This window comes from Bos grunniens, chromosome 1 (genome assembly GCF_055505025.1).
Source record: "Bos grunniens cultivar Pamir isolate PY7600 chromosome 1, Bosgru_T2T1.0, whole genome shotgun sequence".
Taxonomy (NCBI): Eukaryota; Metazoa; Chordata; class Mammalia; order Artiodactyla; family Bovidae; genus Bos; species Bos grunniens.
In genome coordinates, this window is record NC_141165.1 from 94,236,362 (window position 1) to 94,262,569 (window position 26,208).

General features: G+C 40.6%; 1 long non-coding RNA gene across 2 annotated transcripts in view; it reads left to right on the forward strand.

Moving 5' to 3' along the window:
- Positions 1-26,208, forward strand: part of LOC147379951 (uncharacterized) — a 123,590-nt gene that overhangs the window by 28,221 nt on the left and 69,161 nt on the right. The window contains exon 2 of one of the 2 annotated variants that reach the window (XR_015134351.1): positions 1,242-3,816. The exons of the other annotated variant lie outside the window; for it this stretch is intronic. This is a non-coding gene — a long non-coding RNA (uncharacterized LOC147379951). Of the gene's footprint in view, positions 1-1,241; positions 3,817-26,208 lie in introns of those variants that run through there. 2 annotated transcript variants of the gene reach the window in all.

Sequence of the window (26,208 nt, forward strand, 5' to 3'; positions counted from 1 at the left end):
CTTGACCAGGAGGAGGATGCATTTCATCCTCTATTTTGGAGATAAAGAATACAAAATTGGGCAGATGGGAAATAATAGCAACTTTTTGAATGCATATGGTATGGTCTTGATTTTCCCACACAAGTAGAATGAAAGATTGCAATCTTTTGAGATCCAGGACATGGAGAGGGTATCTTTTGAGAGTGAAAAAGGAAAGACATGGATTCATGGCAATTCAGAAAAAGGAAATGCATTTCACAATTCACAAGTGACTAGCAGGGGAGAGTGGTATGGTGAAGGAGAGGACTTAGTCAAAAGTAACTACTAGGTTTGAATGTAAGGAACGTGATTGAGTGGAGACCCTGAAGTTGAAAGGAGATCTGTATTGACAGGAGTTTGCCTAAGGAAGAAAGAATGCTGACTTTAGTTGCAGATCTGTTGCATTTGGTAGATTACTGAGACAGCTCAGAAGAAATGTTAAGTAGGTACTATAATGAGAAAGAGTATGATTTCTGAGAGAAGTGAACTATTAAAAAGAGCAGGAGATCAACATTGAGTATTGAGTATCTGGATGATCCTATTGAGAAGGAGGGAAAAAAGAGCTAGTATCAGAGGCAGACAGAAATGCATTAGAGGGGGGCAGTCCTAAGATGGTGGAGGAATAGGATGGGGAGACCACTTTCTCCCCCACAAATGCATCGAAAGAGCATTTGAATGCTGAGCAAATTCAATAAAACAATTTCTGAATGCTGGCGGAGGACACCAGGCATTCAGAAAGGCAGCCCATTGTCTTCGAAAGGAGGTGGGACAAAATATAAAAGATAAAAAGAGAGACAAAAGAGTTAGGGACAGAGACCTGTCCCGGGGAGGGAGTCGTGAAAGAGGAGAAGTTTCCAAACACCAGGAAACCCTCTCACTGCTGGTCTGTGGGGAATTTTGGAATCTCAGAGGGCAACATAACTAGGAGGGAAAAATAAATAAATAAAACCCACAGATTATACACCTAACCACAACTCCCAGTGGAGAAGTAGCCCAGACCCTCACATCCACCACCAGCAGCCAAGGGCTGAACAGGGAGGTGCGGGCTGCATTGCTTACTGTAAAGACCGGGCCTGAATGCCCTGAGGACAATCTGAGGAGCTAATGTGAGATAGCAACCCAAACTGTGGGATAGCCAGAGAGAGAGAGAAAAAAAAAAAAGAGAGAGAGAGAGAACTTTCCCTGAAAAGCTCTAACCTAAGGCACTGCTGGCCCACTCACAGAACAAAGGACTGAGAGAATACCAGAGGAAAACTAGCTGGCTGTGGACTGGCCCCTCCCCTCGCTGGAGGCAGAGAGGCAGGCGAGCAACAGTCAGAGCCGGAGAGGGACAATCTCGGCCCCAGAGACGGCATCCTCTACCAAACTGCAAGCAGGCTCCCAGCTGCTAACCACATCTTCCTGGGATCCTCGATGGTTGACATCTGCCAGGACTGTCACAGCCAGTGATCAGCTTCCCAGAAGAGTCACATAGCGCATCTGAGATGGTGCTCCCACTGTGCACCCAGGAAACCAAGCGGCTTGGGACCAGGGAGGTGATAAGATGCACCACATACCCGGGGAGAGTGCACTCACCAAGCACCTGGTCACCTGAGTTGCTCAGACCTGGGAAGGGCACAAAATGCAGGCCCAACCAAGTCTGTGCCTTTGTGGAGTACCTGAGAACCTGAACATGAGTGGCTTAGACCTGGGAAGTGCACGTAACCCAGGGCCAGCTTTAGACAGTTCCCCTGCAGAGCAACCTGGAGCCTCGGCAGTGTAGATCGGGAAAGCACACATGCTGTGAGTGGGGGCAAACCCAGTGTGGCCCAGACACTGCAAGCACTCCCCACACATCCCAGTGATATTTGCTTGCAGTGTGTCTTCCTCCCCACAGCACAACTGAACAAGTGAGCCTAAATAAGTGACCACCTTCACCCCCTTGTGTCAGGGTGGAAATTAGACACTGAAGAGACTTGCAAACAGAGGAAGCCAAAATAAACAGAGGGAACTGTTTTGGAAGTGACAGGTGCAACAGCTTAAAACCCTATAGTGAGCACTGAATACATTGGAAGAGGCCTCTGGACCTTGAGAAGAAGTACAAGCTGGGACAAGGAACTATCTGAAACTGAACTGACCCCATACTGCCCACAACAGCTCCAGAGAAATTCCTAGATATATTTTACTATTATCATTTTTTAAATTAAAAAAAATTATATTTTTAAGTCCTTTCTTACTCCTTTAATTTTCACTTTTATAACCTACTATTACCTTGCCAAAAAAAACCCCAAAAACCTATTTTTAAAGCAAATTTCATTATATATTTTTCATAATTTTTGTGATTTTTTTTTTGTTTTTTTAATATTGTATTTTTGAGAGTCTAACCTCTAGATATTTAATCTTTGCTTTTTGGTATTTGTTATCAATTTTGTACCTTTAAGAATCCAATCTTCAGTACCCATTTTTACTTATGAGTGTGATTACTGGCTTGATTGCCCTCTCTCCCTTTGGACTCTCCTTTTTCTCCCCCAGGTCACCTCTATCTCCTCTCTCCACCTTCTCCTCTCTACCCAACTCTGTGAATCTCTGTGGGTATACTGGGCTGTGGAGAACACTTAGGGAACTGATTACTGGCTAGATCTGTCTCTCTCCTTTTGACTCCCCTTCTTCTCCTCCTGGTCACCTCTATCTCCTTCCTCCCTCTTCTCTTCTCTATGAAAAACCATGAACCTCTCTGGGTGTTCCAGACTGCGGAGACACATAGGGATTTGATTACTGGCTAGATTGCTCTCTCCGCTTTTGATTCCCCCTCTTCTCCTGGTCACCCCTATCTCCCTCCTCCCTATTCTCTTCTCCATGTAACTGTGCGGACCTCTCTGGGTATCCCTCACTGTGGAGAATCTTTTCTCCACTATCTTAGATGTTCTATCATCGGTGCTGTATGGATGGAGATGTCTTGAGGCTACTATAAGAATAAGACTGAAAACCAGAGGCAGGAGGCTTAAATCCAAAACCCGAGAACACCAGAAATCTCCTGACTCCAGGGAACATTAATTGACAAGAGCACATCCAAAAGCCTCCTACACTGAAATCAAGCTCCACACAAGAGCCAACAAATTCCAGAGAAAGACATACCATGTTAATTCTCCTGTAACACAGGAGCATAGCCCTGAGCATTAATATACAGGCTGGCCAAAGTCACACCAAACCCATAGACACCTCAAAACTCACTACTGGACACTTCATTGCACTCCAGAGAGAAGAGATCGAGCTCCAACCACCAGAACACAGACACAAGTTTCCTTAACCAGAAAACCTTGACAAGCCACTTGTCCAACCCCACCCACAGGGAGCAACCTCCACAATAAAGAGGAACTACAAACTTCCAGCATACAGAAGGGATACCCCAAACAGAGCAATCTAAACAAGACGAAAAGACAGAGAAATATTCAGCAGGTAAAGGAACATGATAAACACCCACCAAACCAAACAAAAGATGAGGAGATAGGGAATCTACCTGAAAAAGAATTCAGAATAATGATAGTAAAAATGATCCAAAATCTTGAAAACAAAATGGAGTTACAGATAAATAGTCTGGGGACAAGGATTGAGAAGATGCAAGAAATGTTTAACAAGGACCTAGAAGAAATAAATGAGTCAATCAATAAAGAATAATGCAATAACTGCAATAAAAAACACTCTGGAGGGAACCAACAGTAGAATAACTGAGGCAGAAGATAAGATAAGTGAGGTGGAAGATAGAATGGTGGAAATAAATGAAGCAGAGAGGAAAAAAGGAAGAAAAAGAATTAAAAGAAATGAGTGCAACCTCAGACACCTCTGGGACAATGTCAAATGCCCGACATTTGAATCATAGGAGTCCCAGAAGAAGAAGACAAAAAGAAAGGCTGTGAGAAAATATTTGAGGAGCTAATAGTTGAAAACTTCCCTAAAATGGGAAAGGAAATAGCCACCCAAGTCCAAGAAACCCAGAGAGTCCAAAACAAGATAAACCCAAGGGGAAACACCCCAAGATACATATTAATCAAATTGACAAAGATCAAACACAAAGAACAAATACTAAAAGCAGCAAGGGAAAAACAACAAATAACACACAAGGGGATTCCCATAAGGATAACAGCTGATCTTTCAATAGAAATTCTTCAGGCCAGAAGGGAATGGCAGGATATACTTAAAGTGATGAAAGAGAAAAACCTACAACCAGATTACTGTACTGAGCAAGAATATCATTCAAATATGAAGGAGAAATCATAAGCTTTACAGACAAGCAAAAGCTGAGAGAATTCAGTACCACCAAACTACCTCTTCAACAAATGGTAAGGGATCTTCTCTAGACAGGAAACACAGAAAAGGTGTATGAACTCGAACCCAAAACAACAAAGTAAATGGCAATGGGATCATACTTATCAATAATTAACTTAAATGTAAATGGGTTGAATGTCCCAACCAGAAGACAAAGACTGGCTGAATGGATACTAAAACAAGAACCCTATATATGCTGTCTACAGAGGCCCACCTCAAAACAAGGGACACATACAGACTGAAAGTGAAGGGCTGGAAAAAGATATTTCATGCAAATGAAGACCAAAAGAAAGCCAGCGTAGCAATACTCATATCAGATAAAATAGCCTTTGAAATAAAGGCTGTGAAAAGAGACAAAGAAGGACACTACATAATGATCAAAGGATCAATCCAAGAAGAATATATAACAATTATAAATATATACGCACCCAACATAGGACCACCACAACATGTAAGGCAAATGCTAACAAGTATAAAAGGGGAAATTAACAATAACACAATAATAGTGGGAGACTTTAATACCCTACTCACACCTATGGATAGATCAACTAAACAGAAAATTAGCAAGGAAACACAAGTTTTAAATGATACAGTGGATCTGCTGCTGCTGCTGCTAAGTCGCTTCAGTCGTGTCCGACTCTGTGCGACCCCATAGACGGCAGCCCACCAGGCTCCACCGTCCCTGGGATTCTCCAGGCATGAACACTGGAGTGGGTTGCAATTTCCTTCTCCAATGCAGGAAAGTGAAAAGTGAAAGGGAAGTCGCTCAGTCGTGTCTGACTCTTCACGACCCCATGGACTGCAGCCCACCAGGCTCCTCCGTCCATGTGATTTTCCAGGCAAGAGTGCTGGAGTGGGGTGCCATTACCTTTTCCGACAATGGACCAGTTAGACCCAATTGATATCTATAGGACATTTCACCCCCAAACAATGAATTTCACCTTTTTCTCAAGTGCACATGGAACATTCTCCAGGATAGATCACGTCCTGGGCCATAAACCTAGGCTTGGTAAATTAAAAAAAAAAATTGAAATAAGTTCAAGCATCTATTCTGATCACAATGAGGTAAGATTAGATGTCAGCTACAGGAAAAAAAAAAAAAACTATTAAAAATACAAACATATGGAGGCTAAACAAAACGCTTCTGAATAACCAATAAATCACAGAAGAAATCAAAATATGCATAGAATTGAATGAAAATGAAAACACAGCAACTCAAAACCTGTGGGACTCAGTAAAAGCAGTGCCAAGGGGAAGGTTCATAGCAATACAAGCTTATTTCAAGAAGCAAGAGAAAAATCAAACAGATAACCTAACTCTACAGCTAAAGCAACTAGAAAAGGAAGAAATGAAGAAACCCAGGGTTAGTAGAAGGAAAGGAATCATAAAAATTAGGGCAGAAATAAATGAAAAATAAAGGAGACAGTAGCAAAAAAAAAAAAAAAAAAAAACCTAAAAGCTGATTCTTTTAGGGAAGATAAATAAAGATAAGATAAATAAATAGAGAAGAGAATAATAAATAAGAGAATAAATAAATAAGAGAAGAGAAGGTAAATAAAGTAGACAAACTGTTAGCCAGACTCATCAAGGAAAAAAAGGGAGAACAATCAAATCAACAAAATTAGAAATGAAAATGGAGAAATCACATCAGATAACACAGAAATACAAAGGATCATAGGAGACTACTGTCAGCAACTACCTGCCAATAAAATAAGCAACTTGGAAGAAATGCATGAACTCTTAAAAAAAGTATAACCTTCCAAAAGTGAACCAGGAAGAAATAGAAAGTCTCATCAGACCCATCACAAGCATGGAAATCAAAACTGTAATCAGAAATCTTCCAACAAACAAAAGCCCAGGACCAGACAGCTTCACAGCTGAATTCTACCAAAAATTTAGAAGAGCTAACACCTATCTTACTCAAACTCTTCCAGAAAATTGCAGAGAAAGGTAAACTTCCAAACTCATTCTATGAGGCCACCATCACCCTAATACCAAAACCTGACAAAGATGCCACAAAAAAGAAAACTACAGGCCAATATCACTGATGAACATAGATGAAAAAATCCTTAACAAAATTTTAGTAAACAGAATCTAACAACATATTAAAAATGTCATACATCATGACCATGTGGGCTTTATCCCAGGGATGCAAGGATTCTTCAATATCCTCAAATCAATCAATGTGATACACCACATTAACAAGTATACTAACACATATATATGGAATTTAGAAAGATGGTAACAATAACCCGGTGTACGAGACAGCAAAAGAGACACTGATATACAGAACAGTCTTATGGACTCTGTGGGAGAGGGAGAGGGTGGGAAGATTTGGGAGAATGGCATTGAAACATGTAAAATATCATGTATGAAACAAGTTGCCAGTCCAGGTTCGATGCATGATACTGGATGCTTGGGACTAGTGCACTGGGACGACCCAGAGGGATGGTATGGGGAGGGAGGAGGGAGGAGGGTTCAGGATGGGGAACACATGTATACCTGTGGCAGATTCATTTTGATATTTGGCAAAGCTAATACAATTATGTAAAGTTTAAAAAAAAAAAAAAAAAACCACCGTATGGTTATCTCAATAGATGCAGAGAAAGCCTTTGACAAAATTCAGTATCTATTTATGGCAAAAACCCCTCCAGAAAGCAGGTATAGAAGGAACATACCTCAACATAATAAAAGCCATATATGTTAAACCCACAGCAAACATTATCCTCAATGGTGAAAAATTGAAATTGAAAGCATTTCCCCTAAAGTCAGGAAAAAGATAAGGGTGCCCACTCTCATAACTATTATTCAACATAGTTTTGGAAGTTTTAGCCACAGCAATCAGAGCAGAAAAAGAAATAAAAGGAATCCAGATTGGAAAAGAAGAAGTAAAACTCTCACTGTTTGCAGACAACATGATCCTCTACACAGAAAACCCTAAAGACTTCAACAGAAAATTACTAGAGCTAATCAATGACTATAGTAAAGTCGCAGGATATAAATTTAACACACAGAATCCCTTGCATTCCTATACACTAACAATGAGAAAACAGAAAGAGTGATTAAGGAAACAATTCCATTCACCATTGCAACGAAAAGAATAAAATACTTAGGAATAAATATACCTAAAGAAACAAAGTACCTATATATACAGAGAACTATAAAACACTAATGAAAGAAATCACAGAGAACACAAATAGATGGAGAAATATACCATGTCCATGGATTGGAAGAATCAATATAGTGAAAATAAGTATACTACTCAAAGCAATCTATAGATTCAATGCAATCTTATCAAGCTACCAATGGTATTTTTCAGAAAACTAGAACAATTAATTTCACAATTTGTATGCAAATACAAAAAAACTCGAATAGCCAGAGCAATCTTGAGAAAGAAGAATGGAACTGGAGGAATCAACCTGCCTGACTTTAGGCTCTACTACAAACCTACTCATTTAACTTATATGCAGAGTACATCATGAGAAATGCTGGACTGGAAGAAGCACAAGCTGGAATCAAGATTGGCGGGAGAAATATCAATAACCTCAGATATGCAGATGACACCACCCTTATGGCAGAAAGTGAAGAGGAACTAAAAAGCCTCTTGATGAAAGTGAAAGTGGAGAGTGAAAATGTTGGCTTAAAGCTCAACATTCAGAAAATGAAGATCATGGCATCTGGTCCCACCACTTCATGGGAAATAGATGGGGAAACAGTGGAAACAGTGTCAGACTTTATTTTTTGGGGCTCCAAAATCACTGCAGATGGTGACTGCAGCCATGAAATTAAAAGATGCTTACTCCTTGGAAGGAAAGTTATGACCAACCTAGATAGCATATTCAAAAGCAGAGACATTACTTTGCCAACAATGGTCCATCTAGTCAAGGCTATGGTTTTTCCTGTGGTCATGTATGGATGTGAGAGTTGGACTGTGAAGAAGGCTGAGCACCGAAGAATTGATGCTTTTGAAGTGTGGTGTTGGAGAAGACTCTTGAGAGTCCCTTGGACTACAAGGAGATCCAACCAGTCCATTCTGAAGGAGATCAGCCCTGGGATTTCTTTAGAAGGAATGATGCTAAAGCTGAAACTCCAGTACTTTGGCCACCTCATGTGAAGAGTTGATTCATTGGAAAAGACTCTGATGCTGGGAGGGATTGGGGGCAGGAGGAGAAGGGGATGACAGAGGATGAGATGGCTGGATGGCATCACTGACTCGATGGACGTGAGTCTGAGTGAACTCCGGGAGTTGGTGATGGACCGGGAAGCCTGGCGTGCTGCAATTCATGGGGTCGCAAAGAGTTGGACATGACTGAGTGACTGAACTGAACAAACCTACAGTCATCAAGATAGTATGGTACTGGCACAAAGACAGAAATATAGATCAATGGAACAAAATAGAAAGCCCAGAGATAAATCCATGCACCTGTTGACAACTTATCTTTGACAAACGAGGCAAGAATATACAATGGAGAAAAGACAATCTCTTTAACAAGTGGTGCTGGAAAAACTGGTCAACTACTTGTAAAAGAATGAAACTAGAACACTTTCTAACACCATACACAAAAATAAACTCAAAATGGATTAAAGATCTAAATGTAAGACCAGAAACTATAAAACTTCTAGAGGAAAACATAGGCAAAACACTCTCTGACATAAATCACAGCAGGATCCTCTATGACCCACCTCCTAGAGTAATGGAAATAAAAGCAAAAATAAACAAATGGGACCTAATTAAACTTAAAAGATTTTGCACAACCAAGGAAACTATAAGCAAAATGAAAAGACAGCCTTCAAATGGGAGAATATAGTGGCAAATGAAGCAACTGACAAAGAATCTCGAAAATATACAAGCAGCTCCTGCAGCTCAATTCAAGAAAAATAAATGACCCAATAAAAAAATGGCTTAAAGAACTAAACAGACATTTCTCAAAAGAAGACATACAGATGGCTAACAAACACATGAAAAGATGCTCAACATCACTCATTATCAGAGAAATGCAAATCAAAACTACAATGAGGTACCATGTCACGCTGGTCAGAATGGCTGTACACTATTGGTGGGAATGCAAACTAGTACAGCCACTATGTAGAACAGTGTGGAGATTCCCTAAAATACTGGAAATAGAACTGCCACATGACCCAGCAATCCCACTGCTGGGCATATGCGCTGAGGAAACCAGAATCGAAAGAGACATATGTGCCTCAATGTTCATTGCAGCACTGTTTACAATAGCCAGGACATTGAAGCAACCTAGATGTCCATCAGCAGATGGATACGAAAATTTTGGTACACATACATGATGGAATATTACTCAGCTATTAAAAAGAATACATTTGAATCAGTTCTAATGAAGTGTATGAAACCAGAGCCTATTATACAGAGTGAAGTAAGTCAGAAAAAAAAAACCCCACCAGTACAGTATACTGACGCATATATATGGAATTTAGAAAGATGGTACGATGACCCTATATGCAAGACAGCAAAAGAGACACAGATGTATAGAACAGTCTTTTGGACTCAGTGGGAGAAATCCAGGGTGGGATGATTTGAGAGGATAGCATTGAAACATGTATATTATCATATGTGAAACAAATCACCAGTCCAGGTTCAATGCATGAGACAGGGTGCTCAGGGCTGGTGCACTGGGATGACCCTGAGGTCATGGGATGGGGAGGGAAGTGGGAGAGAGGTTCGGGATGGGGAACACCTGTACACCCATGGCTGATTCATGTCGATGTATGGCAAAAACCACTACAAAATTGTAAAGTAATTAGTCTCCAATTAAAATAAATAAATTAATTTAAAAAATGCATTAGAGGGAGATAGAAACCAGAATAGCCAAGGAGGAAAATTCAGGAAAGAAAACTTGAGCACAATTTTCTCTTAAATATTGAAATCTGTTCTGCAGAAAGCAGTGTGCTTTATCTCTGATGTGGTCCCCACTGTCCTGGTGCTTACAATTCAGTTGGTGAAAAAGGCAGGCTGAGCACTGAGGCATAGGCTGCTGAGGGACCTTGGAAAGGCTGTCAGAGAAGCAGCTAAGGAAGAGAAGGTGGGGAAGAATGGAACAAGCAAAAATTTCACCAGGCCTCGAGGGGAAGATAGCATTTTAACCATATCAGATATAAGAGAGAGAATGATCATTATTCTGGCAAAAAGTGGCAGGAGTTGAGGGGTGGGAGTGAGGTTCTTCACAATACCTTAGTGAGGACAAGAGGCAGACTGCTCCAGGCTAATGATGAAGTTAGAGAAGAGGTCATTCAGCTCACTCAGAGGCCCACTCATGGTAGGAAGGAATGAAATTAACGACAACTAGAAGATTGTGGGTGGAGAAGGCAATGGCACCCCACTCCAGTGCTCTTGCCTGGAAAATCCCATGGATGGAGGAGCCTGGTGGGCTGCAGTCCACGGGGTCGCTAAGAGTCGGACACGACTGAGTGACTTCCCTTTCACTTTTCACTTTCACGCATTGAAGAAGGAAATGGCAACCCACTCCAGTGTTCTTGCCTGGAGAATCTGGGGACGGGGAGCCTGGTGGGCGTCTATGGGGTTGCACAGAGTCGGTCACGACTGAAGTGACTTAGCAGCACAGAAGATTGTGGGAGGGAGTGGACTGGGTGAAAGTGGTGGCTAGCCAGCTAGAGGGTAGGCGGGGCTACATAGGAATGCGGTATGGTAGGTGGGTGGAGGGTTGAATTAGGAGGAGAGGGCATTTCATCCTCTGTTTTGGAGACACAGGGTACGAAATGGGGCAGATGGGAAGTAGCGGCGGTGTTTTGAACACCCATAGCATGTTCTTGATTTTACCATGTAGGTGGGAGGAAACATTGTCATCTTTTGAGGTCCAGGGCATGGAGAGGGTCAGGGCATCTTTTGAGTTTCCATAGGGGGACTGTTGTTGAGAAGAGCTGCCTGAAGCATTATTGGAGGCTACTTAGAATACACATCTTACTGGGAAGTGGAAGTTGAAATGAAGTGTCCTTCAAGACCAGGCAGGTGTTTTTAGTTTGATATTTTCCCCTAGCAGCATTCAGAACCTAGGGAGGAGTGGAAATGTTATCTGTTGGGGGTTGATTGTGGGTTGGGTATCACAGTATCTAAATATAGCCAGAGACCATCAGTGAGACCACTAGTGATGGAAAGGAGAATGTTGTCACAGGTTGGGGCTGGTCTGGTGAGCAGGACTGACAAAATGGAGGCACTGCAATGGGACATGTGAACACAAGCAGCTGACTCATTAGGAAGGTGGGGAGTGGAAGAAAGGACAAGAAAAGAGGTTGTGGAAAAAAATAGACACATTTATTGAATATTTCCAAAACCCACTTCCCAGGTCCGAAAGATTGAGCCCTCTGACTTTCCTCACGTTGGTACATAGGGAGAAGATTGTCACTTAAACGGTGTCACAACTGATTAAACTTGAGGGACGAGGCAATCTTTCCTCTCTGTTCTTTTCCTCCATTTAATTTTTATTATTTTTCTTGTCAGTATTTAATTGCCACCTTTATTTCCTTTAAGAGCCAAGAAATCTGCTTTTCCAGTTGAGAGGTACACTGCATGGAAAAGACAAAGAAAAGAGAAATACATTTCGCTCCCTGTGAGTCACTGTCTTTCTCCTCCTCCTCTCCCCACTCCTTTTAATTATTCACCACCATCCCTTTTCTTTATTCACGTATCCTCTCATCTCAATGTTCATGTCAGTTTGTTATTCTTAAATCATAGCCACTGGCGGTGAGAGAGGCTTGTCTAAACCTAAAATATGGAGGTTGCCAATTGATAATGCACATGCGTGAAATAGCTCCGCAGTGATTCCTCTGGTCTCTTCAGTGTCACTCCTGGACAGTCCCCCCAAAGCCGGACAAGGACAGGAAAGTTCCCCATTAGCCTTTTGGACTCTTTTTCTCTCCCTCTCCCTCCCACAGATGAAAGACCTTTAAGCACAGACATTCATAAATTAACGTGTGTAGCTAATTATTCTTAGACACCAGAAGCAGTACTTTCAAACAGAACATATATTAGTCTTCAAAAAGCCGTTCTCTTCAGAGCACTTTAACACTCACTCACCAGTGGGTTTCTAAAGAAGAAATAAAAGAGATTTAGAAAATAATAAATATAAATGTGTAGAAGGCTTTCTTCATGGTGTCAACCAAACGTCCTATATTTGCAGACTGTTATCCAGGGTGGGAGAGGGGAGGGTTATATTTATGTGACTAAATGCAGTTGAAGAGTAATGAAAAGCAGTATTTAGTCTGGGATAAATCAGATGGAATAGAGAATGAGGTAATTTCTTCATAAAGCACTAGTATCTTCTCTCTTATAAATCTGTGTGTTGTGCTAAGTCACTCCAGTCATGTCTAACTCTTTGTGACCCCATGGACTGTAGCCTGCCAGGCTCCTCTGTCAATGGGATTTTTCAGGCAAGAATACTGGAGTGGGTTGCCATGCCCTTCTTCAGGGTTTCTTCCTGACCAAGGGATTGAACCTATGTCTCCTGCATTGCAGCTGGATTCTTTACTGATGAGTCACCAGGCAGGCAGGTATAGTAGCTTAGTCATGTCCGACTCTTTGTGACACCATGCATTATAGAGTCCATGGAATTCTCCAGGCCAGAATATTAGAGTGGGTAGCCTCTCCCTTCTCCAGGGGATTTTCCCAACCCAGAGATTGAACCCAGGTCTCCCTCATTGCAGGCATATTCTTTACCAGCTGAACCACAAAGGAAGCTCCCCACCCCCCAAAAAAAAGAGTCACCAGGAGCCCATATAAAAGATGATGCTGTTAAAGTGCCAACTCTTTATGCCAGCAAATTTGGAAAACTCAGCAGTGGTCACAGGATGGAAAAGGTCAGTTTTCATTATAATCCCAAAGAAAGGCAATACCAAAGAATGTTCAAACTACTGCACAATTACACTTATCTCACACACTAGCAAAGTAATGCTCAACATTCTCCAAATGAGGCTTCAGCAGTATGTGAACCGAGAACTTTCAGATGTTCAAGCTGGATTTAAAAAGGCAGAGGAATCAGAGATCAAATTGCCAACATCTGCTGCATCATCGAAAAAGCAAGAGAGTTCCAGAAAAGCATCTTCTTCTGCTTTATTGACTATTCCAAAGCCTTTGACTGTGTGGATCACTACAAACCAAAAAATTTGCCAAGAGATGGGAATTTCAGATCCCTTACCTGACTCCTGACAAATCTGTATGCAGGTCAAGAAGCAACAGTTAGAACTGGACATGGAACAACAGACTGGTTTCAAATAGGGAAAGGAGTACGTCAAGGCTGTATATTGTCACCCTGCTTGTTTAACTTATATGCAGAGTATATCATGTGAAATGCCAGGCTGGGTGAAGCACAAGCTGGAAGCAAGATTGCTGAGAGAAGTATCAATAACCTTGGATACGCAGGTGACACCACCCTAATGGCAGAAAGTGAAGAAGAGCTAAAGAGTCTCTTGATGACAGTGAAAGAGGAAAGGGGAAAAGCTGACTTAAAACTCAACATTCAGAAAACTAAGATCATGGCATCTGGTCCCATCACTTCATGGCAAATAGATGGGGAAACAATGGAAACAGTGACAGTCTTTATTTTGCGGGGCTCCAAAATCACTGCAGATGGTGACTGCAGCCATTAAATTAAAAGACACTTGCTCCTTGGAAGAAAAGTTATGACCAACCTAGATAGCATAATAAAAAGCAGAGATACTACCTTGCTGACAAAGGTACATCTAGTCAAAGCTATGGTTTTTCCAGTAGTCATGTGTGGATGTGACAGCTGGACCATAAAGAAAGCTGAGTGTTGAAGAACTGATGCTTTTGAACTGTGGTGTTGGAGAAGACTCTTGAGAGTCCCTTGGACAGCAAGGAGGTCAAATGTGTCAGTCTTAAAGGAAATCAGTCTTCAATATTCATTGGAAGAACTGATACTGAAGCTCTAATCCTTTGGCCACCTATTATGAAGAGCTGACCCATCGGAAAAGACCCTGATGCTAGGAAAGATTGAAGGCAGGAGGAGAAGGGGCCAACCGAGGATGAGATGTTTGGATGGCAACACCAACTTGATAGACATGAGTTTGAGAGAGCTCCTGGAGTTGGTGATGGATAGGGAAACCTGGCATGCTACAGTCCATGTGGTTGCAAAGAGTTGCACATGACTGAGCAACTGAACTAAACTGACACATATCTGTGTATATAGTTATCAGGTTTATCTATCTTTCATCTTCTTGGTGATCTCCTTCCTTTATCCAGTCACTTATTCTCTGTTTATTGAATACTACACTGCATTCTGAAGACTTGAGGATGGATGAGACATGGTCTCTGCTCCCAAAAGCTCACAGATGACAAAATAACCTCTAATTCTATTTTTAAAAAGATGCTGTGGAGGATCAAGACTAGTGACCTCAGTGTAGCAATACAGTGGGTAACTCCCTCAGGCAGGTCTGCTGCTTCAGCCAGTGTCCCCAATGGGTGGCATTCATTGTCTTGATCTATTCACTGCAGTCTAGTTGCTGTTCTCTGCAGTCTCAAGGCCTGATATCAACTGACCAGGCCACCACATAGGTCTGTCTCAAACGGCAGGCTTGCATAGCTTGACCTCACAGAGACAGACTGTAAGGGGGAACACCGGCAAGAAATACAGCTGTCAGGGAAACAAATATTCCTGCTCTCCAGTCAGCTTGTTCTTTCTCTGAAGGGCAGATACATGGAACATCAAAGCATGGTCAGAAGAGTGAGGATTTTGCCTGTCGGTGCTCTGATGCATTAGGTGATGTTTTCATATTTTATCTTCCAGAGAGTGTTTTCATTTTCCTTCAAGTTTTTTAGAGGACCCTCATTTTCTTCATTTCTCACACTGTATAGAGCAGCTCTTCTCCACTTCAGTTCAGTTCAGTCACTCAGTCATGTCCTACTCTTTGCAACCCCGTGGACTGCAGCACACCAGGCCTCCCTGTCCATCACCAACTCCCAGAGTTTACTCAAACTCATGTCCATCATGTCACTGATGCCATCCAACCATCTTACCCTCTGCTGTCCCCATCTCCTCCTGCCTTCAATCTTTCCCAGCATCAGGGTCTTTTCCAATGAGTCAGCTCTTCGCATCAGGTGGCCAAAGTATTGGAATTTCAGCTTCAGCATCAGTCCTTCCAATGAATATTCAGGATTGATTTCCTTTAGGATTGATTGGTTGGATCTCCTTGCAGTCCAAGAGACTCTCAAGAGTCTTCTCCAACTTCACTAAAATGCAATTTTGTGGTACCATCCTAGACTTACTAGGTCAAAATATCTGGGTAATGGGTCTTGGGAGCAACTTTGAAAAATAATTCTTCCAGTTCATTCTTATACACACTAAAGTGTGAGACCCATCAGTCCATAAAAAGAATTGGTAGAAACTCCTTTTTCCAGGTCCTGTTCTAGAACAGTCCAGGGACAACCAGATTCAGATACTATGTGATGCAGAGATATTAGAAAATTATCTGGTCAGTCTTGGATACACGTTCCAGCAGTGTGTTCCCTTGATAGATATTGCCTTGACCCTCAGAGGAGAGTGCATCTGGCTGCCTATATCACAGTGTCATCAAGGCCAAAAATAAGGCAGAGTTCATAAAGAAATAGCAAAGGCAATGTAAGGAGGATGCCAAGTCCTACTTTTGGGGGAACAAGCCTGGAGTCAGTTTAGGACATAGTTGGATACCAAAATAATAGTACAAGATGCAAATTTGTGTGGGGAATGGCCCACCATGAAAACTATTAAGGGATATCAGATATTAAAGCTGGCACGTGCTTACCAAAGAGGCAAGTGGAGGTGCTGAGAAAGTGTCATGATGCTGCTGCTGCATCACTTTAGTTCTGTCTGACTCTGTGTGACCCCAGAGACGGCAGCCCACCAGGCTCCTCTGTCCCTGGGATTCTCCAGGCAAGAACACTGGAGTGGGTTGCCATTTCCTTCTCCAATGCATGAAAGGGAAAAGTGAAAGTGAAGTCGCTCAGTCGTGTTCGACTCTTAGCGACCCCATGGACTGCAGCCTACCAGGCTCCTCCGCCCATGGCATTTTCCAGGCAAGAGTACTGGAGTGGGGTGCCACTGCCTTCTCCGAGAAAGTGTCATGCTGGTGGATTATTATTATGGAAATATAATTTGGTTGTGTCACAGCTTCTTTTGAAGTGAGGCCCTTGGGTTTCCATTCCCAAGTATCAAATGCACCCCATTGCAAAAACCAGATATGACCTTTATGTCATCAGACTCACTCTGTTCTCTTGTGATTTTCTCTTTACTTTTCATAGACATCATTTCTAGTCTGGCTTTGGCTCTCTTGTTTTCAAAGCCAGTTGTGTTTCTGGAGCCTGTTTCTGTAGACTTTACCACTTATTGACAGGCAATGGAGACTCAAACCTCCAACTTGTAGCATGTGACAAAGATATAGCATTTCCAATTAGTTGCAATACTTTCTAATAAGTGAGTAATTTCTGTGCAGTGCTTACTTCTCTTGAAGGCTGAATGAGCAAAAGTAAACATATAAAGTGAAACTTTCATCACCACAATTCTTGTGGATCAGGTTCCCTAGGGGAAGATGGGAAACAGTTGAATCCTCTGTTCCTTTATTGTGCTATTTTTGAGTCTCAGAGGCATGTGGCCTGTCTATCATGTCTAAAAGCACTCAACCTCTGGAAAACCTTTTCTCCAATTATGGGTTTGCAGGAATGCTAACTTTTCCCTTCTGTAAAGAAGAGCACCATTGAGACCAAAGGGGAGTGACTGCTTTCTTGGTGATATTGAGAAAAATAGAGCAGTGACAGTAATAACCATATGTAATGACGTACGTCAGTGTTCCCCACTTAAAGCATCCTCATTGATATTAACAAAATGTGAAGGCATGGAACAGAGCTTAGAAATGAGCTCAACTGTCTTGGCAGTGATTTACTGTTCTAAGAAAAAGATGATAGTAGAAATCTATTTGACTTTTTTTTTGACATTGGGTATGCACGAGGAACATAGGTAACTGTTCTTTATTGTCAAAGGGCAGTACATCTTTCCCTGCATTCATAGAATAGGGTTAATCGACATGCAGGGTGAGAGAAGGATCATTGCTTCCTTTGATTGTCTACTCATCAAGGGAGAAGGACAGAGGTATTGCTTCAGGGGATCTCATGGTATAAGGGCCTTGAAAGTCTACATAGGGACTTGAAACAGCAGCAGAGAACCTGAGTTACAGTCTTTCTCAGACTGTAGAGAAAAAATTTTTACATGTCAAATCAAGATACAGAAGACAAACAAATACCACTGACTTTTCATGCTATAGGTTGGAGGGAAGGGAACTCAGAAAAGATTTTATCTAGCAGATAAGTTTCTGGGAACCTTCAATTATTCTGTGATTGATCTGTCAATAAGGTGGGAGTCATCCTCCCTACTCCCACCCCTATGTCAGGGGACCAGATCTCCTTTTATGATAAATTCATGATAAACTGAGATCTATTCAGTGTATGACACTCATTGGAATCACTTGCTAGAATATTCTATTTTATGTGAGAAATCACACATGATATCATTCCTTTTTTAAACATGGCAATTTATTTTCTGATTATAATGGTTTGGAGAATATGATTTCATAGAACATGTGAAGAAGAAAATATGATTGCTCAGAGATTGACATGCTAATATTTTGGTATGTTTTGATATATAATTCCAGTTGAGCTATTTCAAATCCTAAAAGATGGTGCTATGAAAGTGCTGCACTCAATATGCCAGGAAATTTGGAATACTCAGCAGTGGCCACAGGACTGGAAATGTCACTTTTCACTCCAATCCCAAAGAAAGGCAATGCAAAAGAATGCTCAAACTACAACACAATTGCATTCATCTCATACACTAGCAAAGTGATGCTCAAAATTTTCCAAGCCAGACTTCAACAGTACATGAAGCGTGCACTTCAATATTCAAACTGGATTTAGAAAAGGCAGAGGAACAAGAGATCAAATTGCCAACATCCATTGGATGATCTAAAAAGCAAGAGAGTTCCAGAAAAACATCTACTTCAGCTTTATTGACCATGCCAAAGCCTTTGACTGTGTGGAACACAACAAACTATGGAAAATTTCTTCAAAAGATGGGAATACCAGACCACCTGACCTGCCTCTTGAGAAATTTGTATGCAAGTCAGGAAGCAACAGTTAGAACTGGACATGAGACAATAGACTGGTTCCAAACAGGGAAAGGAGTACATCAAGGCTGGTTATTGTCACCGTGCTTATTTAACTTATATGCAGAGTACATCATGAGAAATGCTGGGCTGCATGAAGCACAAGCTGGAATCAAGATTGCTGGGAGAAATATCAATAGCCTCAGATATGTAGATGACACCACCCTTGTGGCAGAAAGTGAAGAGGAACTAAAAAGCCTCTTGATGAAAGTGAAAGAGGAGAGTGAAAAAGTTGGCTAAAAGCTCAACATTCAGAAAACTAAGATCATGGCATCTGGTCCCATCACTTCATGGCAAATAGATGGGGAAACAATGGAAAGAGTTGCTGACTTTATTTTTCTGGGCTCCAAAATCACTGCAGATGGTGACTGCAGCCATGAAATTAAAAGACACTTGCTCCTTGGAAGAAAAGCTATGACCAACCTAGATAGCCTATTAAAAAGCAGAGACATTACTTTACCAACAAATGTCCATCTAGTCAAAGCTGTGGTTTGTCCAGTAGTCATGTATGGATGTAAGAGTTGGACTATAAATAAAGCTGAGTGCCAAAGAATTGATGCTTTTGAACTGTGGTGTTGGAGAAGGCTCTTGAGAGTCCCTTGGACTGCAAGGAGATCAAACCAGTCACCCTAAATGAAATCAGTCCTGAATATTCATTGGAAGGACTGATGTTAAAGCTGAAACACCAATACTTTGGCCACCTGATGGGAAGACTGACTCACTGGAAAAGACCCTGATGCTGGGAAAGATTGAAGGCAGGAGAAGGGGACAACAGAGGAAGAGATGGTCTGATGGCATCACAAAGTCAATGGACATGAGTTTGAGTAAACTCTGGGAGTTGGTGATAGAAAGGGAGGCCTTGCATGCTACAGTCCATGCGGTCACAAAGAGTCAGACATGACTGAGCAACTGAACTAAACTGATATATATAGACATGTGTATTTAAATAAAGAGACATAAATACCTGTGCACATATGTGTATATCCATATATGTAAAATATAGATTATTATACAGTAAATATAGTTTTGTCTTGGTTTTGTTTAAATTATATTTTATACATCTTCAATATCATTAGATACACTTTAAATACAGAATTTTTTTTTTACCCACATCATATTCTGATTTGGACACATCACAATATATTTTGCTGTTTCTTCAGAATGTGTGTTTTTTAATCAAGTATTATGGCATCTGTTTCATAGAGCTTCTGTTTTGTGATTTTGCAACTGTCTTTTATTTTTGGTGTGTGTGGGAAGCAGAATTATGCCTCCTCCCCAAAGATGATATTGTTTAGTTGCTAAGTTGTGTCCAACTCTTTTGTGACCCCATGGACTGTAGCCCACCAGGCACCCCTGTCCATGAGATTTCCTAGGCAAGAATACTGGAGTGGGTTGCCATTTCCTCCTCTAAGGGATCTTCCCAACTCAGGAATCAAACCCACAACTTTTGCGGTGGCAGGAGGATTCCTTTACCTCTGGTCCACCAGGGAAGCCTCACCCAAAGAAATCCATGCTCTAATCTCTGGAATCCATGAATATTTTCCCTTCTGTCTGGCAGAAGGGAATTTGTAAGTGTAATTAATATTTAGAAATCTTAAAATAGGGAGATTATCTTGGATTATTCAGGTGGGCAGAGTGTAACCAAATGAGTCTTTAATAACTAAGAGCTTTCTCTGTCTGGAAGCAAAAAAGAAATTTGGTAGAAGGAGAAGCTAGAGGTAGCCTCAGATGGTAAAGAATCTGCCTGCAGTGGAGGAGACCCTGGGTTGGGAAGATCCAATGCAGGAAGAAATGGCAACCCACTCCAGTATTCTTTTTTTTTTTTTTTTAATTTAAATTTATTTATTTTAATTGGAGGCTAATTACTTTACAATATTGTATTAGTTTTGCCATACATGCCATCCACCATGGGTGTACACATGTTCCCCATCCTGAAGCCCCGTCCCACCTCCCTCCCCGTACCATCCCTCTGGGTCATCCCAGTGCACCAGCCCCAAGCATCTCATGGACAGAGGAGCCTGGCAGGCTACAGTCCATGGGGTCACAAAAGAGTTGGACAAGACTGAGCAACTAGCATTTTCATCTTTACTTTCAAACAAGAGAAGGTTTGACATGCTGTTGCTAGCTCTGCCAAGTAGGGACCTATGTACAAGGGTCAGAGAGAGGCTCTCCAAGCTAAGAGCAGCCCCCAGCTGCCAGCCAGTGGGGAAAGATGGGCAGGCATCAGTCTCACAGCTGCAAAGAACTAGATTCTACCAGCAGCCAAAGAGCCTCCCATAGGCTTCCCACAGCCTCCTGATAAGTGACTAGCCAGGCAGCAATTTGATTTGGGCTTTATGAAACCTACAGCAGAGAAACTAGCTGAGCCAACCCAGATTTCTAAGCACAGAACTGAGAAAAATAAATCAGTATCATTTTTTAAGTTCTAAGATTGTGGTATTTATTTCAGCAGTAATAGCAAACTGATATTGTGGCCTATAATACACTTCCTATTATTAATAATAAATTATTTTATTTTTGCTTTTTGAGCTTTTCAGATTGGGTCATTATGATCTTTGAAACCAGCTCTTTGACGTTTTCATAATGTAAATCTAAAGTTGATGTACACAATGAATGGGAAGAAAATATTATACTACAGTTATTTCAGCCAGAGTTATGCACCTTAAATTCTACCGTGTGAGTCCACTAGAGGTAACTGGCAAATAATTGTATACTGTTACCCCAGTTCTTACAGAATTGCTTTTGATTGATATTTTCTTTTTTTTTTTTTATTTATTTGTTTTAATTGGAGGCTATTTTACAACATTGTAGTGGTTTTTGCCATACATCGACATGAATCAGCCATGGGTGTACATGTGTTCCCCATCCTGAAACCCCCTCCCACCTTCCTCCCCATCCCATCCCTCAGGGTCATCCCAGTGCACCAGCCCTGAGCACCCTGTCTCATGCATCAATTTATTTCACATATGATAATATACATGTTTCAATGCTATTCTCTCAGATCATCCCACCCTCACCTTCTCCCAGAGTCCAAAAGACTGTTCTGTACATCTGTGTCTCTTTTGCTGAAAGATGATTGATATTTTCTGATGAACTATATAATTCTGAAGTAGTGATATTATTGTACTTAAAAATAAACATAATGAAATCAATTAGTCAGTTGACTTTCAAAGTATATGTTAAAAGAGACTCTATAATGATTTTTAAAAATTCTATTTACATCCCTGTTTCACTGGTGCTTAGATGGGTTTTAGGAGAGTACATTGTCTAAGGGAAATATTCTTCCTATATCTTTTCTTCCTGGAAGCTGTATGAATTTTCATGCAAAATGATTGAAAATACATGAGTTACTCCTTTACACATTGCTTAACTAATGGAAACGTCTTGTTCAGAAGACAATTTACCTTTGGCAAAACATTATATAAATAGAATCAGAACTTAGACCTTATCAGGAAGTAATTTCTTATCCTGGCTCCTCTAAGAACTCTTAATTTAGGTGTAATTCACTCATGAGCCTGTTCTTAAATAGCAGCCCTGACACCCTCCTAGAAAACTTGTAAAAAACATTTTTTTTTTGAAAAATGACTTTTTCCTAAGAAAGACTTCTGTTCTAATAGACGTATTAAATTATAATTAATGCTATGCTACCATCAGACACATCTTTCTACAGACAATGCTTTGTTCTTCCCTGGGCCAACAAAGTTAAAATTAGGCAAAATCTTTTTCACTAACAAGACCAAAAAATCTGTCATGGAGAACTTTGCATTGGTTATATACAAAAGAGGGTTTTCAAAGGCTAGAGAAGGAATGAACAAAAGGAGAGATAAAAAGAGCTATGCTTCTGGTGAGGTTTTGGACAGTAAGGAGACCAGCTTAAGTGAGAGAAGTTTGTAAAGAAGTCATAAATACCTTAGGATTGAGGACAGGCTGTGACAAGCCAAAAAAAAAAAAAAAAAACAAGAAAAGAAGAGCAAAGGATGATATCTGCTCATTTTTGGTGGCTGCCATGAGATGAATGACCTGTTTCAGTGTCAATGGTTTCTGTTCAACAACAGATGTTCTCTTCCACCTGCTCGTACTGTCCATACTTTTTCCCCCAACATTTCACTCTTAATTTTTAATTAGCATATGGTATTTATTAAATTACTGTTATGCATCAAACATTGCTGGTTCCCTTGTGGTATGTCCACACTTTTTGTGAGCAGCCATGAGGTGTTTTCCAGCCTCCTGTCTCTCCCCACTGTGGTTGTTTCTCTTGCCATCTAATTGCAACAAACATATTTATTAGTGTTGCCCAGTGTGACTGCCACCTTCCTGTGCTGAGACTCCCCTAGAACCATGCAGACTCTGCTAAAACTCAGTGGGATTTGGTGAGGTCCAGAGGCCCACCAGTGTTAAGAATTGATGGACTCTAGTCACCTTGATCACAACTCTGCATCTCTTGCTTCTCACATAATAAGGAAGATTCAAGTCTCTCTTGCACTTATATTTTTTTTTGGTACTCTCTGATTCCTATATCTTACCAAATATTTCACTTATTACCTTTCTCAAAGATCTTTTGCATGTCGGAACCTGTTTCAGGATTAATTATCATTGCTTTTGTTGTTAGTTGCTAAGTCACGTCCAGCTTTTTGCAACCCTTTGGATTATATCCCACCGGGCTCCTCTGTCCATGACTTCCCAGGCAAGAGTACTGGAATGGGTTTCCATTTCCTTCTCCAGGGGATCTTCCCAACACAGGGATCGAACCCAGTTCTTCTCTTTGGCAGGCAGATTCTTTACCGCTGAGCCATCTAGGAAGCCCATTTCAGGATTAATAAACTCTGCTAAAGTTTTAAACTTTCTATTCTTTCCATAAACTGAAGGGCCTTACCTAAAAGCTGGAGTTCTGTAAATGCCACATTTTCTTCATTTACATTAAGAAGAAACTGCTCATTTTCTCATGTTTCAATGCTTCAATGTCCCATGTGCTTAAAGGTAAGGATGTGGAATAGGTGTCATATTCTCTCCTCAATTCACTGTATGACAATTATACATTCAGCTTGATGTTAAAAGATAGAGTAAAGATATAATTATGTTATAGTCAGTCTCAGGCCTTTTGAATATTTTATGCTCTTCCTTCCTTCACCTTGTCATCCAACAAGTCCTCATTTCCCTACTTCATTTATTGAGGCATTTCTTTCCTTGTTGTACATGTTGTGTTCTTCAAACCAAGTCCCTCTCTCATCCTGAATAACTTCAAAGTCATAGCAGTAGGGGGCTTCCCTAGTAGCTTAGCTGTAAAGAATCCAATGCAGAAGACATGGGTTTGATCCCTGGGTCAGGAAGATCCCCTGGAGAAGGAAGTGACAACCCATTCCAGTATTTTTGCCTGGGAAATCCCATGGACAGAAGGGCTGGGTGGGCTACAGTCCATGGGGTCACAAAAGAGTAAGACATGGCTTAGTGACTAAACCACCAGCACCACACAGCTGTAGACTCATTCATCCAAGGTGTCTCAGTTCTTTGATGTCCTCCTATCTCCTGACTCCTTACTTCTCTTCAATAGTATCAGACTGTATCATTATTCAAGACCATCAGCATTCCTGACTTAAGTCACTGAGTACTGTGGCCGCCTACCCTGTCAGTCTGCTTCCATGATGGCTGTCCTCCAATCTTCTCTGCATACCAGAGTAATCTTATAAAAGGCAAAATAGAATCATGCAATTTCCTTGTTAAAAGCTCTTGGAAAGATTTTGGTTTTTAGTCTTGATGTACAAAGAACTTGAAAGTCATCACTCTTGTCCTACAAGAAGAAAAAACAGGACAAATTGAAAATCAGTGATGTTCCTTGGCCTCCTCAGAAAACTGAGGACATAAGACACATTGGCATCTTGAAATGTGTAGGGGAAAGGCACATTCAGGAGATGCAGCCCTGAGTTTGCTTCCCTGGAGCAAATGCCGATGGACTCCATTTCATTAATTCCACTGTAATTGAATTATAAATATGTTTATGGCTAGATTCAATGTTGAGCAAGACTGATGGAAGTATAAACAGTACAAATAAAAAATATATGCTAATAATTTCTGTTTTGTCACATATTTCTAAAGTTAAACTATTCCCATGATATTCTCTGTCTTTACAGTGACTTAGCAGCAGCAGCACATGGCGCTTTCAGGCGCCAGAAATTTCTCACATCTCAGTTGACCCTTTGCTTCTTGGAAAGCCACCTACCTTTGAAGCCCTTACTATACTTTTTCCTGCTGTCAAAGTTAACCAAGAGTTATTGATGGCATGACTTCTTCAAGTTCTTGTTCAGCTTCACTAGATAGGCAATCCTTCTCCTAAACAAGAAAGATCTTCTTAGTTTCAGGGAAAGTCTGAAATAACATCTTTTCCAGATTTGTTCTTTTCTTTCTCAGATGGAGAAAAAAAAAGTGATCCTATGTCTCTTTCATCAGTTTGTTTATTTTTTTCCCTAACTCACGACCTTCCACCAGGAAAAGAAAAAGAAACTTATTTTTGTGACTAAGTTGCTGACTTGTTCAACTCCCTTTCTCCTTTATCAATACTTAATTAAGTGAGAATATTTTCTCTTATTTCTTTCAGTTTTGTAACCTGCTTAAACCAACTAGGTTTTCCTTTGACTGTTACAAATACGTCTGGCCATGGAAAGATAATTACAGCGATTGCCTCACAGTGGCTATTTTAGTAACCATGCCTGACATGTATTCCTGGCATACAATGACATGCAATAATTCACTGTGACAATACTTCCAAGAATTACCTATACCTCTTTAAAAAAAAGTGTTACTATACAGACTTGTGCAATGTTGAAATACTTTTATTGCCATCTCCCCAGTAAAAATGAATACAACTGAACGCTTTCTTATATATTTCACAATTATGCCTCTTTTAAGACTTTTGCGAAGGCAACTCCTCCCAGCTCCACTGATGGTATTCATAGTGTTCTAACATATTTTATTGTCTCTCTGCTTACTTGGTTCTCCAATTAGCTTGAGGCTTCTTAGAGAAACCTTGTCCTTCTGTGAGTTTTCAGCATTTAGTACGATTCCTTACATGGTGTTCCCAAATAAGTATTGTTGAATGATTGGATGTATGAGTGAATACATGGTTATATGTGTATATTTATATATTTTATATAAATATCTTTACATATTTTATCTACATTGATATAGATATATATGTGTATGTATACATATTATTATGTATAAATACATTTATACATGGATAAAGGAATAAATGAAAGAATTAGTATATTAAGTATAGTTAGCATACCAATACATATGCTTAGTTGAATGGAGACTTAGAAATCATTTTGGCTTAAGGAAAAGTGTTAGTTACTCAGTCATATCCAACTCTTTGCGAACCCAGGACTGGACTGTAGCCTGCCAGGATACTCTGTCCATAGAATTCTCCAGGCAAGAATACTGGAATGGGTTGCCATTGTCTTTAGGAAGAGACCAGTAAACAAACAAACTTCAGGATTCAGTAATGCCTGGAAGACACTACTTCTGCTGCTCAGTAGTGCCCCTTCATGGTTATTTTCTATGTCACACTGTAAATTAACTCCTCTTCAACAATGACATGTTACCTCCATCAGTTTCCTGTCTAATTATGAGAGACTTGGAAAAATATGAAAGAAGGTTTCTTAATTAAAAGAGAAAAGGTAGATAAAATGTAGCTAGAAAAACTTG